Source organism: Felis catus, chromosome D1 (assembly GCF_018350175.1).
Source record: "Felis catus isolate Fca126 chromosome D1, F.catus_Fca126_mat1.0, whole genome shotgun sequence".
In the NCBI taxonomy this organism is placed as follows: Eukaryota; Metazoa; Chordata; class Mammalia; order Carnivora; family Felidae; genus Felis; species Felis catus.
This window is the reverse complement of record NC_058377.1, coordinates 97,811,324-97,816,400: the sequence shown is the minus strand read 5'-3', so window position 1 is coordinate 97,816,400 and position 5,077 is coordinate 97,811,324. Positions and strand designations below refer to the sequence as shown.

The 5,077-nt window shown below is 56.1% G+C and overlaps 1 long non-coding RNA gene across 1 annotated transcript; it reads left to right on the top strand.

Moving 5' to 3' along the window:
• Positions 1-2,407: 2,407 nt before the first annotated feature.
• LOC123380590 lies at positions 2,408-4,779 on the top strand. The gene is made up of 2 exons (XR_006586582.1): positions 2,408-3,395; positions 4,501-4,779. It is a non-coding gene; the product is annotated as an uncharacterized LOC123380590 (long non-coding RNA).
• Positions 4,780-5,077: the final 298 nt, after the last annotated feature.

Here is a 5,077-nt window from a genome sequence, read left to right as displayed (position 1 = left end):
GGAGAAGCTGAGCCTGGGGGTGGGGCACATTCCCTTGGGCTGAGCTGGCTCCTCTCCCCATGCCCTGAAAGACCCTCGCGGGGGCCCCTGGGCTTCGCTTTCTCCCAGGGCAGTCGTGTCCCTCCTCCCCACCTTCTCTCCCTCCAAATACATCTTCATTAGTAACCATAAACGTCAGAGTCAGAGCCGTTAGAAGGCTGTTCCTAGATAAATAATGCTTTTCATATTTAATTTATGAGTAGTTCTGCAGCCTCTTTGGGGTGTGCTGGGTTAATTAAGAGCTGAATTAGATGGAGCTGCATCTCCCTATGGAGACTCAATTAAAGTCTTTGTGACTGAGAGACAGAGAGAGAGAGAGAGGGAGAGAAGGAAGTGTAGTTGAAGAGAAGTGTCCATTGGAGGACACCCTCTCCGTCACAGCCTCAACTGAGGGCTGGTTGGAGGGGAGCTCAGGATGCTTGTAGTTGAGCCTTCTTTTACAGCTTAGAACCTTCTCCAGCTCCCGAGGCAGGTGGTCCAGCGTGTGGGAGGTGCAGGTACTCACCTCCGGGAGCCACGTCTGCTCTCCTGGCTGGCGTGGGGTTAACGCCCTGTAGCCAGGAAACTGGCCTGGAACTGGGCCACTTGCCCATCCGACACTGCCAGGAGCTGGATGTGGTGCTGGGTGCTGGGGGAGCCGATCTCAGGTCTTGGGCCAGGACTGTGGCTCCAAAATGTCAACCCCCCCCCCCATTCCCAGTCCCCTTTGCTGGGACTGAGCGGATGAGGGCCGTGTTTGTTTGCGCCGAGCATTTCATGGGCAATTGATGAACTCTCCCAGAGCTCTGCTGGGGAGCTCGGCTGGGGTTCTCGCTGCTAGGGGAGGCTGTTATGACAGGGGCTGGGCATTCCCCCTCCTCTACCCCCACTTCGTGGGATCAGGCCGCAGGGCTCCAGCAGTCTGGTCCACCCCTCCCATTCAGGGGTGAGTCGGTATAGAGGTGGACGCAGAATCCTAGGCTGCTGCCTGTCACCCACGCCCTCAAATATGCATGTGTGTGTGCGCGCGCCTATGCACCTTCGCACACCCCCTTCACGGCTCATGGATTCACAGAAGGCTCTTACACACCATGAATTTGGCACCCTTCGAGGAACTGTGGGGACAGATATATACACCCCTGGATCACAAGCACACTCTCCCAGTCTCCCGTTCATACTCGCTGTACAGGGAAGCGCGTCCCCACATCCCTGGGGACCCTGTCACATCCTGTGTGGCCGGATAGAGTCTGCACGCTTTCAGAGTAATAAACCCTGGCAGCACCCCCTACGTCCCCAGACACGGTCACCAAGCGCCAGACAATCACAGCCCGTCTCCTGACCTCTTTACACGCTCGCCCTCCTGCTGTAAACCTCGGGCTGCGAAATCGGTCCGTCTACCACACGCGCTTGTACATGCGTGTGCACAGGTGTGCATGCACGTGCACGTGCCCACACACAAACACGCTTCAGCACAGGGCTCGAGTCCAGACCGCTGCTTCGCTGTGTAAAAACAGATGGAGCGCTCTTCGTGACTGTCCCTCCGCCTCCTGAGCAGTTCATTGTAGGACCTGCAGCAAATGGAAAATGACCCTTCTCGTGAAGAATACGAAAACGCAGCACGAGCGGGGCCCAGCCCTCCGCACCTCTGCTCCGTGGACTCTGAGAGCCCGCCGTTTGCTCCCTCATCCGTCAAGCCCGCCACTGCCACATCTCATACTCCGGGGACCTGTTTCCCTCGAAGGGCTCCTCCCAGCAAACCGGGCCGAGACGTGGCCCCTCCGCGGCCCTTTGCCTTCGCCAGACCTTCGTCCTGTAGCCAGACGCGAAAGCTTGAACAGGTGGGGCTGGAAATCGCAGACGTGGGCGGAGGGGCTTCTCTGGCGCTCTCCGCATTTGCCTGGTTGCCGATTTGTAGCTTCCCTTCCAGTTTCACGGCCAGGTTCATATGTGGGCACAGATTTGGCTTCTCTGGCTAGTCCCGGGGGGCTTCTGCGCTGGGCCCGGTTTTGTCCTTCCCCTCGACGCCTTACAGGGGCTCACCTGGGGCTGGGCTCCCCCAAAGCAGTGTTGGGGACTTCAGTTCTGACCCGAGGGCTGGGAGGGCCTCAGAGATTGTCTCTCTCCCCACCCTCGTGTACAGAAGAAGAGGAGGGACTTGACTGCGACCCCACGGCAGGTGAGGGGCAGACGGGCTCCAGACCCAGGGCTCCTGGCCCCTGCCAGCCTTCTTTCCTGCCCTTGGCTGTACCCTCCACCTTTGCTTTGCTTTTTTTTTTTTTTTTTTTTAATTTTTTTTTTCAACGTTTATTTATTTTTGGGACAGAGAGAGACAGAGCATGAACGGGGGAGGGGCAGAGAGAGAGGGAGACACAGAATCGGAAACAGGCTCCAGGCTCTGAGCCATCAGCCCAGAGCCCGACGCGGGGCTCGAACTCACGGACCGCGAGATCGTGACCTGGCTGAAGTCGGACGCTTAACCGACTGCGCCACCCAGGCGCCCCTACCTTTGCTTTTCTTACCTCGCCTCGTCTTTATCTCATGTAGGTGTATCTTGCTTTCTACAACACACGGGTTCTTCCAAACGTTGCCTGTGAAGCGAGATTTCCACATCAAATCACGCTATAAAGTGCACCTTCCCTCCCCCTAGGGGAGTTTGCTCTTTAGGCCCCGAAGTTTGTAGCGCTGGAGTTTGAAAGGGGCTTTACATATTTCCTTTGATCCTCGGAAGAGTCCCGGTGATGGCAGGGAGGGCTGAGAAGTGACCCCAGAGAGCTACACCTTCTGCCTCTCGTCTGCTTTTTGGTGGGAAGTCTCTGTCTCTCTCACCTGATCACTGAATTCCTCGTGAGATGAAACGCTCAGCTGGGAGACTGGATCGCTTAGTTCTATTTGGTGTTTTCCAAAGCATGTTCCGCAGACCATTGGTGCTGAGAAATCTCTGTGATGAAAGGTTCCTTGATCAAACCAGTTTGGGAAATGCTGCGTACGGTCCCTTCCCCTTGGAGACTTGCCACGCACATGAGCCCACGAAAAGCTCTGGGAAGCCCTGCTATAGAAACCTGCTTAATTCTGCCTTTTCTGAAACTTCTTTGGCTATAGAATCCTTTATTTCTGGTAACACCTGTCGCGTGGAACAGTGGGAATGTTGGTCTGGTTTATTGTCTGTGTTATTCTGGATTTCTCACGTCTCGAGTTTAAGCGACGCCCACTCCCCTCGCTGGGCTTCTCTCCCTCGCTCCCTTGGGCACCCTCGTACGACCGCAGGGCAGAGGCTGTAGCTGTTTTCTCTGGCTCCTTTAGAAGGGGCTCACCGTGGAGCTGGACAGAGTGACCTGGAAGAGGTCAGGAGACTTAAGATGGACGGCAGGCCAGTGGAGGTGAGACCAAGCCATCCTGGGGCAATGGAGGGGAGGTCCGGGTCCAGCTTGCTGGCCCCGAGTGTCTCGCTGTGGCCCCTGATCTCATGCACTGCTCCCACCCCCTGCTCCCACCCCATCTGCCCCCCCGCCCCCCGCCACTGCCCCGTGTGCTGAGCATGCTTGGTCATCGTCCGTCATTCTCTTGGGAGCTGTTAGACACGTCTTAGGGGTCATCCTCTCCTCTGCTCCTGTCTTTATCACTCCAGTCATAGCTAGAATTTCTTTCTTTCACCTCCTGCCTGGACCTGTGACTGGGGTGTTATGAGGAGTCAGCCTTTCCTGCCACCTCCTTGCCCTTGATCCCACTGTTCAATCCCTCCCCTACAAGGTCCCGCCCACCCTGTCCTGTCCTTTGAGTGCCTGACCGAGGCACCTGTTGGATGATAGGGGTCGTGCTCACTTTGTGACTCCGGAAGTGAACCCAGGACCGGCGGTGCGATCTGCCCCTAGAGAGAAGGAGTGGATGGTCTCACATCTTTCCTGATATGTCTCTTTGAGTGCATAAAGGCCAAGCAGACCTCTGCTAGACCCCCTTATTGACCGATCAGCACTTAAAGCCAACCTGGGCTCCAGGCTTCTTTAGGGTAATGTCTGCCTGGCCCTTCCCAGGGTGCCTGCTGTTGGCATTTTGAATGCAAGGGCAGGAGCCCACTTTACCCTGGTGACTTACGATGGTCAGCCCACTGTTCCCTCCCTGTCTGGTTCCTCCACTGCCTCAGCCTGGCCGTCCATCGCGACATATGAGAGGGCAGCAAAGAATCCTGGATGTGACACCAGACAGTTTGGTCTTGGAGAAGCTACTTTATGCCTCACAGAGCCTTAGTTTATTAATCTTGAAAATAAGGGAGACTGGGGCCTTCCTCGCAGAGATCTAGTGAGAGTGAATGCAGTGATAGGTGCAAACAGCACTTTCTAAACTTCAATAAAATAAAGGCAGCTTGTCAATTCCCCTGGCCGGGGAATGGAGGAAGCCACCTTAGAGGGTTCCCGTGCGGATGAAATGTTGACGCTTGGCCATTACAGGTGTTCGGTAAAAATGAACTTCTTTCTTTTGTTCTTTCAGAGTCTTCCTCCTACTTGACATCAGTCCCTGGAAAACCCTGGTCTCCGCCTCTGACCAGAGGCAGCCTCAAGTGTCTGTGCATGCTTTGCCGAAAAGCATAGCGAGATTCAGGTCCCAGCTGCTGCCCTCCGGAAGAACAAGCTGCTCACCTCTAAGACTGTGCCTGTCCCCTTGGACAATGACCCAGGGCCGGGACTGTGACCCCTCTTTGGGCACTTCCTCTGTGTCGAATGTGTGAATGATTCATCCTGAAAACACAGTGCCCACTTCCTGCCCGAACACAGGGTCCTTCTCAATTTGTCAGCCCTGGGAATCCCAGAGCCACCAGCCGGGGCTCTTCTTAGGGAAGCAGTCTGTGAACTTGGGGGCCACGCTTGTGTTTTCTCTTGGGTTTCACCCCAGCCTTATTCCCCCATCTTGCCCTCGGAAACCCCCGCCTTGTAGGAGCCTTGTCCCCTCTCCCTCCCTGCCTCCTCCTGCTGGTTTCTGTTTCTGGGCAAAGGGTATGACCCAAGGTCAGCACAGGGCAGCTAGTCACCCAGCCCCTAGCCCACCTCCCGCTCCGCAGGTGGGTCAG